Below are 11,384 nucleotides of genomic sequence, written 5' to 3' on the forward strand. Positions count from 1 at the left end.
AAGGCTGTGGGCACGAAGGCTCCCAGGTGCACGCTGCATGCTCCTTTCCTTTTCTCCCCAGCTCTAGCTGGTGAAAGCTCCCTCCAGGGAATTTTCTTGAAGTCTCCTCCAGGGCTGGTAACAGATGCTCTTGCTCACATCTCCTCCTGCCAAAACAGCTTTGCAGCATAGCCTGCTTGTGCCACAGGCTCCATCTGCCCCTCCTGCAGGAGCCTCGCTGGGGCCAGGGCATGCTCCCCTGGCTCCCAGTAGCAAAACTGCCTCTGCAAAGAGATGCTCATGAAACAGCCTGTGACGCAGGACCCCACACTTGCAGGCCAAACCAGGGGCCTCATCCTGTCCTCCTAGCTGCCCTTTCCCTCTGTGTGCAGTTCATCCCCTCAGGCCACCAGCATTTTACAAAGATGCATAAATAAGCCCCAGTATATGAATTGTTCAACAGCTGACTAAAACCTCAGCGCATCCCTGCTCCTGGTGCAATTCAGGGACTCACTTCACCCTCCATGGCTTGGTCTGAGTGACTTACCCTGCCACACACTTACATGTTTTATGCATGAAGACACACGCAGGAGCGCATGTTGGCACCTTCTGGACGTTTGGAGGAGCTTGAGACATGATCTGTTGCACCTTGACACCTCGAGCACCCCAAAACCACCAGCCAGGTGCCAGAGCTGCTCCTGCTGCCTGGGGCAGGAGGGTGAAGCCAAGCATCCCAGTGGGGGCTTCCCAGCGTGGCCGCGGCTCTGGGCCCTGCAAAGGCTGTTCGAGGGTATTGCCTCCCCCGAGCCAGGGCAAGGTAAGTTGCTCCTGGAGGTGGGTGAAGGGCTGTTGTCTGTCACATATCCCCCTTCACCCCACAGGGGCCAGAGTTCGGGGTGGAGAGCAAGCTGTTCAATTTAGGAAGGGGAGGAATTTGGTCACCACATCAGTCCCAGGAAGTGTTTGGGTCAGAGGGGATTGGCGGGGGAGATTTCTAATCCTGGGGCTAAGCCGTCGCTGTGCGGAGCCAGTGCTAATTGGAACCAGTCCTGGGGAAGGGGTGGAAAGTAGCTGCTTTTAGAGCTGCCTTGCAGCCCAGGCAAAGACAAAGCTTATCTGTGCTATAGGAAATGCCACGTCCTAACCTTGACAAGATGCTATTGTGAGTGTAACAGGCGGTATCAAGCTAGGCCACATGGCCCCCTAATTTTTTACCTTTCTTCCTACTTTCTGCTGCCCACAATTCTTGTTTCTTCTTTCTTTCCTCCATGGGTTGGCAAAGCTACCCCATTTTACTAAGAGCGAGCTTTCCTGAACTGAGGCGGAGGCTTTAAGGTTGTGCCTTCCTCTCTCTAGCCTCCTTCTCCCTGAGCACCGGGGTGCTTCTCACCTACAGCTTTTTGCCCAGCTATTTCAGAGCAGCCCACTAATTCATGTAGGCTTGATTGGGGGATGGGTGGATTAATTGGTTTCAATAGGAACCAGTAAAGTGCCCAGTTCAGGTGTGAAAAAAAATGGCAGCCCCTCACCCCGCCCCCCGTCATGAAGCAGCCCTGGGGGAGAGCTCCGACTACAGGAAGGCTCTGCTAGAGCTGATGGATGGTGCATCTCTGGGGGGTGCCTAACAGTGAGGGAAGAACCGGAGTGCCCTTGGCACCCATCAGCGTTTGGGGGCGGTGGTTTTATATACTTGCCTAAAAACGAAGATTCTTGCAGGTAAAGTTCCCTGTTTTAATTTTCCTATTAGTCACCACACTTTAGCATGGGAGATACCACCTCACACAGAAAGGCAGGACTAAGGCATTTGGGTAGCTCTAGAGGACTCAGATTTAGGCTAAAATGAATGATTTCTATTCACAGAAATGTTTAGTTATAGGTATTAGGAAAAATATACGCACTCATAAATTCAAGATTTTTATTTTTGTCCCACATTGAGATGTAAAACACAACTTCTCCAAGCAGCCATGGATCTCCCAAGGGGTGGGACCCCCCTATATCTCATCCAGCCCTCAAAGCTGCAATTTTTGTTTGGTAGAGAAGGCAAGACACAGGAAGTCGAAGCCAAGCCACTTGCCTGGCAAGGCAGCGCACATCCCTGCCAGGCGGTAGCAGACCCAGATGCCTTTCTCCCAGACGTAAGCTCAGTCGGAGAGTGCAATGGTGTTGTACCTGTATTTATACACACACATAACAAATGTTAGGGTCTTCTAAGCGCTAACAAAAAAAGCAGACTTGTTCTGGACTTAACAAGCGCCCTAAAGGCTGGCCTCCCGACAGGGACCCCCAAGGGCCCTGTGCTTGTCCAGCAGAGAGGAGACAGAGCAGCTTTGCTGGAGGAGGAGAAGGTGGGAAGGGGTAGGACTCACCATGGGGCTGGAGCAACGTTTCAGGGCTGCCCCCTCCTCCCCTGTCAGCACCAGGAGGCCACATGTTCCCTGCCCGCTTTTTTAAATTCCTTTCCCAAAGAGGCTGCCAGGCTGGAGGGATCATAAAAAGTTCACCCCCTTGTCACAAATGCACCCGTTCTTCCGGGGCCAGTGGGCAAAAGTTGTTTGCAATTTCCTCGGGCCATGACCTTTGTTTTGACCATGGCGGAGGAGGGTTGCAATCCATCAAACCCTTGCCTAGCCCGTGCCGAAGGTGGGGGAGAGGTCTGCCTTTGGCTGGTGGAAGGGGGCTGCCTTTACAAGGGGCAGGGGGGCACAAGGACACCACTTTGCCCCTCGGGTTTGGTCCAGGGGCAGGGGGGATGCCTCACTGCTGGCTCAGCTGGTGGTTCAAGCTTCCTGATGCGGGAGGGGATTCAGTGAAGGAAACCGCACCATGTATGCTCCTGATAGATTTCAGAGAGAGCTTGCTTTAATTTTCTTTCCTGAGAAGGATGCTGGATTGCAATTTGCTGCATCAGCAGAGTGGGGAAAGATGTCTTGCAGGGCTTGTGCCTAGAGCCAGCTCTGCAGGCTGGCCGGCTGCACCAGGACTACTTTTAGCAGGAGCTTGGGCAAAACGGGACATGCCAGCAGATTTACTGCCTCCACAGTCCTGTCCGCTAATGGTCCCTGACGTTTCCAAGCTGCACATTTTTTTGTGGATGATCCCGCAGCACCACGTTTTGTTAGGAAAATCAGCAGCAAACTAGAACCATCCCCTGGGAAGTGGCTCCCATAGGCGTCTGCCTCTCCAGTCAAGTTCCCAGGGGGGCAATTCATCCCAGAAGCACATGTTCTGCTGCATCCGGGTGTCCCCTTTGAAGACATACCTGCATATGAAACGAATCTCCCCCGAGGAAATGCAGCCTGCGCATACCAGTCTACCCCACTTCCCTTGGCTGCCTGCCCCCGTCTCCTCTCCCCTCCCTCTGATCTCCGCTTCCCTAGGGAAATGCATCCTACCGCACTTCCCTGCTGCTAAATACAGATTCCCTTGGGAAGTTACTCTGTCACGAATCCCCCTTGATCAAGCCCTTGGAGAGCCTCTAGGTTTTGGCTTCAGAAAGATGGTTGCAATATTTCACCTGAGCTCTGATGCCACACCAAGCTTGGCCTTGCAACATCCAGATGGTCCTTTCCAGCCTGATCACGGGGACCAGGGCACATTTTTTCCTAGGAAGGAGCTGTGTGCTGTTTTCCAGGCACAGCAGACACTGATGTGGAGAAATGTGCTGCTCTGTTCCTTGTTTGATGAGGATCTGTTGAGCTCAGGGAGGAGGAGAAGGGAAGGGAAAGACCTTTTATGCCTCAAAAACCTTATGCTGGGGGAGGTAGCTCCTTGGACTAGGAGGAGGAAGATGGAGGCATGCATGAGTCCCCCAGAAAGTTTGTAGAAGACAAACTAGAGACCCCTTTGTAGGTATCACCCTTCTCCCCTATGTCAATCACTGTCATGCTTTGCAGCCTGCGTGCCCGGATGCCAGTGCCACCTCTCTGCAGCTCTCTTCTCCCCCTCTGATTTTCCCCTCTGCACCTGTATGCCCACTGCCTGACTCGAACCAAACCCAGACCTGTTCTCCACCCTTGTCTGCATGCACATCCCCAGCACCCGGCTCAGTGCCCAGCTCCCTGAGAGCCAGTCCAGGCCACCAAACCCCACACCCCCTCCCCTGGCTGCCCTGCCTCTCGCCTTTTGCCCTGCAGGTCCCAGTGGTTCCTGGTGGGGAGAGCCCCAGGTGTGAGACAGCTTCGGTAGCGCCCAACATCTTAGGGCTTTCCTCCAGCTGCCAGGAGGCTGTTACGGACCAAGTACAGTGGTGGCATGCAGTGAGAGCGCTAAGGCCCACCCTCCCCCCCCCCCCCCCCCCCCCCCCCCGCCCCTAAGCACCCCACCCCCCAGCCTCCCGCCCGTCACCAGTCTGTCACCTTGAGGGGACACTCTAGGCAGGGCCAGGGGCATCTTTTTTCTTTTTCTCTAGGTGGAGGGGAATGAAGCCTACCACTGAAACAGCCTTTTTGTAGGGGTTTGCTTTGCTGGCGCAACGCACTGCAAGACAGATGTTGGGTCCCAAGGAGGAGAAGGCAGTGACCTTTGCATGGGTGTACGTGCTAGCTGCTGTCCCATGTGTGTGACCGATGGGCACATCTGTGGACATTGAGCAATGGGGATGCCTGCGATTTGGTGGCACGGAGGGGGCGGTGGTGTGAAGTGTGTCACAGTGGGGCATGTGCTGCTGCAGTGGCTCAGGGAAAGCTGGCCTGGTTTGGGGGCCTTGCAGGGACAGGGCTGCTCTTAGCAGGGATGCCAATCCAGCCCCCTGCAATGCCAGAAACCTGCCAGCAGTGCTTATGGGCAACGCTTCTGATTCTGGCATGAGTCCAGGCAGGGCTGGTTTCTATGTTTGCCAAGTGCAGGTGATATTACTTGACATTCATCTTCCATTTAAAAATGTTGCCTGTAAAGAAAAGCCTGAATGCCCTCCCTGCTCACATGGCAAGGGGACACAAACCCTTTTCCCTTGCAAGCAAATCTCTCAAGGGGTTTTTTTAAAGTGCTTGAATCAGCAGCACTGGGGCTCAACATCTTTGACATCCCACCATGTGGTGGCCACCGCTGCAGCTGACCGCCAAAACATCAGACACGGCCCCTACTCACCACCTGTCCCGGGAGGCGTGTCGTGCCATCTGGGCTCAGAGCGCCCATTTTCAGGTCTCACTGAAACTAAACACGGGGCATGCACCCCAAAGGTCGCTCCTCTTTCCCCAGGCCCTGCTCTAGCTGATATCCCTCCAGCAGCCCAAGAAGCCCCTCTGTGCCACGGCTGCAGCTCCCACGTTGCCCAGAGCAGTCTGAAGGGCCGAGGCCAGGCACCGCAGCGCTCGCCCCAGGGCACTGCCGGGCGTGGGAACGCAGGGAGCCGGGGCTGGACGCTGCTTAGCTCTGCCAGCACCTGCCTTTTCTCCAGGGCTGATGCCACCTGCCTGCTTTGAAGAAGAAGGTGCGTGGAGCATGGGAAACAGCAAGCATCTTGCTTTGGATTTTCATCCCCCTCTCCCAGTCACGCATGTCTCTGGGCTTGCCCTATAGGCAGATGTATGGCGGATGCCCACATACCAGATGTCCTGGGAGATCAAAGTTGCTGCTCGCTGCATCCTCCATTCACGCATGCACACACCCACCCCTGCACCTCCCAAGGACTTATAACTTATGCTTTCTATCTTCTGCCCAAGTTATTTTCCTTCCCTTCCTTTGTTTGCTTTCCAAACCCCCTCTCGTCTTTGGCACTCCCTGCAGCCCAGGCCATGCCAGCAGGGAAAGGCACCCATCACTCCCACTAACAGCATCCAGCGGCGGAGGGGGGTGAGGGTGGGGTGCCTTGCGGGTTTTCTGTCCTCCTTCCCTGCCTCTGGGATTTGCTGTTTCTTGAGGAGGGAGGCGAAGGGACCCATCACCCAGGGCAGGGAGCTTTGCAGTATCCCTGCACCTCTGCCCCCACTCAGTGCTGCTGAGAGAAGCTGAGAGTGTTAAAGCTCCACAATGGTGACCGGGAACCAGCTCCCCTGCCACCCCAGATACCCACCTTTGCCCCATGCAGGTTTCTGCAGCCCTCTTGTCCCCTCATGGGCCTGTGAGGTTTCCTAGTCTCAGCCTCTGGGAAAGCCCCGAGACCCTTGGAGATGCACAGGGGACTGAGTGCGATGCAACATCTCTAGCACAGAAGTTGCTACACCCACTGGCACAGAAAGCCTTTTTGGTACATCAGAGGTCTCCAAAGTGGGGTGCATGTAGAAGAAAACACCACTGGGGTGCAGGAAGAAAATACTGAAATGAATGCACTGTTGATAGTATTAATGAATAAAATAATATTTCTTTCATCTTTATATCATCCTTTTTTAATTTCTAGTTTTGCTATGCTTTATAATGTACATAATGTTAGTACAGTAGTACATGTATATAATTATAAGTTAACATACATACTGGGGGTGTATGCCCTGTAGGGGTGCACAACCAAAAAAGTTTGGGTCCTCCTGGCCTAAGTCACCAGCCAAAAGGTTAGAACCAAAGCAAAGGGGGATACCCAAATGCCAGCAACTCACTCACCAGTGTGGAGAGTGCTTTACAGAAATAAAGCAGCCTAGCTTTGGTCATCCGCAAGGATTCCAAGGGTTTGCCTCGCTCCTCTTTTCCCCCGCTGTCACCTAATGAGGGGCCAGGAGGGTTATGGGGACCTTGGGCACAGAGGCAAAGTGAGTGCAAACTTGCCTGGTAGGTGCTGCAGATGGAGGATTCCCATCTGGGGTTGCATGGAGGGGGGAAACACACACTTTCCCCGTCTTCCCACCGTGTCAGGTCTCCCCTACACCTGAGCTAGTGGGTAATTCATAAGTTAAGCAAGGCTTTTCTTGCCCAGCTCTTCTTGCAGAAAAGTCATGGGCTTTATTGTGCTGCACAGCCACCTCCTGCCTGGAGGACAGACCTGTTCCTGCCAGCCATCAGGCTGGAAAAGCTGACCTGTAGTTATAGCTGTCGGGGACACACAGAGGGGTGAGCGCCCTCAGATGCCTCTCCAGCCCGCTTCAGATGAAAGCTGCCACCCACCAGGCACAGCTGTGCCCCTCCTGCCTCCCTGGTGGCTTGAGGCAATGGCCAGGGTGCCCTGGTGGGTTCCAGGGAGTGTGAGGGGCTCTGGGCCAAGGGGTGGACACCCATCTGCTGCCAGCCCACCACGGCAGCAAGGCAAGAGCCATCTCCAGCCTGGCTACCCTGCTGGCACACACAGCCATTGCTTCCAGCTGTTGCGTGAAGCTGGTGCTTAATGAAGAAGGGAAACACAAGATGAAAAAGGAATGATTAGTACAGAGCAATAAAACCTATCAGATGCAGGAAGATATGGTAGCAATATATTAAATAAGGAACAGAAAAAAAGCCAGATGGTTGCTCCAATTTACTTTACAACTCCAGATGACTTCACAAGAGGTCACTTAGTGGAACTGAAAGGCAAATGCTTCAGCTTGGATGAAAGCAAACACTTCGTGCCTGACGATGACATAACATGTATGAGGCTGAGGAATGTCCTGCTGCGGAATGGCATTGACAAAGTTGGAATAATAACATTTTTAATTGTTTTTAATAGGTTAGCACTTCTAACCTACATCACAGCAGTAGTTATTGTTACACTAGGATGGAAATGTCAAAATGTAAAGAATTTTAGAGCATGAGTGATGAAGTGCTCGTGCTCTTAGTCAAGAATGGTTCCCCCTGGGCACAGCGCAGCAGCGTGTTTATCGCCACAGGCAGGACACGGACATCCTCCGTGGTAACAGTTCTCTGTGCCCATTCCTAAAGTGCAGTGATGCTGTGGACTCAGGAGACCTTGTCACTCCACCCGCATTTCTTCTCCTAGAGACCGTTTCTGTGCAGGGACTTCTCCCACCCCAACCAGCATTTGTGAGGTAGCCGAGGGGCCGCTGCAGGCGTTGCGGGAGCCCTGGCCATCAACCCAAACTCCTGATGGCTTTGTTCTCCCACCACGTCATCCTGCTGACAGGCTGGGAGGGCTCTGAGAGCGGCTGCTTGGAGCAGCACCCGCTTAGCAAAGCCCGCACAGTGTACACGCTGGTTTGACATGCATGAAGGCTGTGCACGACTTTGGGGGAGCAGTTATTTGTATGAGATTGCCCACATGCATTTTTAATTGCATCTGTGCCTTTGTGCCACGAGCGTGCCATAGTGAGCAGACGTAAATATGCCTGTACAGCCATGGGGACAGCTGCATGCGCTTTTATGCTTTGTGCAGATGGTGTGTAGGTATCTTGGGTGTCTCATCTCTGCCATTTGTGGATCCAATAGTATCACCTCTCCAGGGTGTTTGAAACATTGATCAGTACACGAATATGCAGGGAGTGCATGGGGCTGCTGGCTATACATATAGGGTGTGTGGAGTCTTCTCCGTCTGGACAGCATTTAGACCTAAGAGTATAACCATCAGAGAGTAAATGATTAAATAGTAGCTTTAGTGACCCAAATTTATCCTGCCATGAAAAAATGATGTGATCCCTATAGGCACATCTATTATAAAACTTTTTAAACCAGTATATAAGTACATAAGTAATCTGTGGAGCTCATTGCAGGATATCTGAGAAGCCGCTTGATTTCTTCATTTGAACAAGGAAATACCTCTGTGTTTCAGAGCAGCATAAAATAGTACCCCAGTTCTAAATGCTGAAAACCTTCCCAGAGGTATCTTGAGCATCATGGCTCAAAGCCAATCACCAGCTGAAGTCAGGAGGGAATTTCTTTGTCATACAGGCCACATTAGGACCGTTTTTGGATTCTCATGTCTTGAGACCATAAACGTTGCTGCTGCTGGGCGCCCTTGGGCTGGTGCACACAGGCAAGTCTGTTTTGGGAGCAGGGAATCACAGAGGAGACCTGTGAGTGCAGGGAGGGGTGGGTGCTGCCAGCACGGCCAGGAAAGCAATGTCTTTGCAGTCAGTGTGCCAGTGTGTGCACACACGTCTGTGTCACCACACTGTGGTCATGCCTAGGCTGTCCTCTGCAGAAAGTCGAGGCGGTCGTGGTTGGGAGAGGAGCTGGGACTTACTGGCTGGGATTTGTTTGTCTCCTGAAGATGCTGGAAATGCAGCTTCAGGATCCCAAAGGGTGGGATGAGACCTGCTTGGACTGGGGAGGCACAAAAAGACACCCAGGCTGTCGCTTGGTGCAGCGTGATGAATCCCTTTGGTGCAGGGAAGCGCCTCAATAAGCCCTTTGTGTCTCAGTGAGGGCTCTGCAGTCCTGTCCCACAGAGCTCACGGGTGGTGGCAGGGGCATCTGGGAACTCATCCAGGCAGCAGGTGAAAGGAGCTTCCCAATTCCTGCCGTCCCAGTCCTGGACATTCCTTCAAAATGTTTGGTGCTGAGGGAGTGTGGAGAAGAAGCTGTGCTTAAACTGTCACGTCTGTGTGGGAAAAATACTCATAATTTCATTTTAAACAGAGTAGTAATTTTCTTGTGCTCCCACTCAAGAATTGCTTTGGGACTAACTTCTAGCATTTTGCTGCTGATAGTGAGGCTTCCCTCTCCTGGAGGCACCAGCCTTTCTCCAAGAAGGTTTTGCCCGTGGTGGGTCCCCACTACAGGATTGCTGTGACCATCTGTGTAAAAGTGACCTTTGCTGGGAGAAAGGTGTTACAATCGCACTGTAGGCAATGGTCTCAAGGAAGCTGGGTAGAGGCTGTACCACGTGTGGATGAAAGAAGAGTTCTGCAAAACCTAACTGACCCTCCAGATACCAGGAATACTTCAAGGTGTCCCTCTCTCCCTCATTTGTGTTCAGTTCACCAGCTAGGGCAACCTCAGACAGTTGTTCCCTCATCCTCCTGTCCACCTCCAGCAAGTCGGCAAGATGTTGCCTCTGTATGCGATATCCTGTGGTCACCGAAAGCATCATGGGGCTGTAGATACTCAAGGGTGGCAGCTCTATACCAGCACCTACCTGCTAAGGGGAGAAAGCCAGAAGGTGGGAAAAGGAATGGCCCTGCTAATGCACAGGGCTGGAGAACCCGTATGTGCAGCCAGGAGAGAGGAAGGAGAAGGCAGCACGAACTTCCTGCATGCCCTGCAGCTGGTTTGGAGGCAAGTCTTACAGACTTTAGAGGTTCACGCTATAAAGTCAAAGCTTCTCAGAAACCCATAATCTTCCAATCCTTCTGTTAAAAGACAGAATTCTAACAGCTCTCTGTGTGAAAAACAGGGATGTTTCTGCAACAGGCAGATGGATGAAATCCAGGATCCTGAACAGCCCCAGGGATTGCAGCTGGTGCTAGGTTGGGCATGTGCAGTCACTTGGTGTTTAGGTAGGGGATGTGTGAGCTGGGGACTGTCTGGAAAAAAAGAGCTGACCTTACAAACACTCCTGGACACAGGGATGGAAAAGGGCCTTCAGAAATGCTGGGAGGGTCCACCCTTAGTGGTTTCACTGTGCAGACTCCCCAACACACCAGCCTTGAACTACCTAAAATAATGTGGCAGCCTTGATTTCCACAGCTTCTGGTTTCCACCACGTGACATGGGCTGAGAAATGACATTTCTTGGCACAGTCAGTATGATTCTTAACCTGAGAATGCTCCTGTACAGATGTTTTTCTTGCTTTCTCTAAAGCAAAGCCAAAGAAGTGGTGTGGGATGCTCTGAAAGAGATGCCTAGGAAGACAGATTTGGGGTTTCCCATCCAGCTCTACCTTGGCTGAGAGCAGCAGGAACTTCCCCATGACTTCTTGTCATGGCCTGTTCCCTGCAAACATGTTTGAGAGGCAGGATGGGGGCCCCCACCTGCCTCTCTGAGCTGCTTGTATCAAACGGCAAACGTAGCCAAACCGCGCTGCAGTCTGTCTGGGCTCTCACTCAGGGCTAAACACCTTTTGCCAAGTTGCTTTACTGCAGTCTCCAGTCATTGCTCCCCAGAATAGCAACTCAGAGTTCACTTAACCAAGGAAAAGTTTTTTGCTTCGAATTTTCTTCTGGGGAAGTTCACTTTTATTTCCAGATTTTTCTGTTCCTCACTTACTGCAATTTCTTTGGAATTAAATAAATGGGAATTTTCTCTTTATCTCCCAAACTATTTTAGGTACAGACTGTGGGTCTATGGAGATGGCTCCAGCCTTATTGTACTGTGTACGCTTACTGGTCTGTGAAAAGCGTTACCTAACGCTATTCTACTTCCCAACAGAGATGCATATTCTTCTGTTACTTACTTCCCACTGCTTGCTAATGTCAGCAGGTCAAGACAGGGGCATGCAACCAGCAAGGTACCCTCCTTCTGCCAGCTTGCCTCCAGCTGCAGCTGGGACCTCCGACCTGCCTGGACAGCAAGCACCCAAAGGCCTGCGGCCAGGCTTTCATGGCACAATTCACCCAAAAGCCAGATCCTCATCGCTAGCTTTTACCAAGGCTTATGGTATGGAAGTCACGGCC

Source organism: Falco rusticolus, chromosome 5 (assembly GCF_015220075.1).
Source record: "Falco rusticolus isolate bFalRus1 chromosome 5, bFalRus1.pri, whole genome shotgun sequence".
NCBI classification, from domain to species: domain Eukaryota; kingdom Metazoa; phylum Chordata; class Aves; order Falconiformes; family Falconidae; genus Falco; species Falco rusticolus.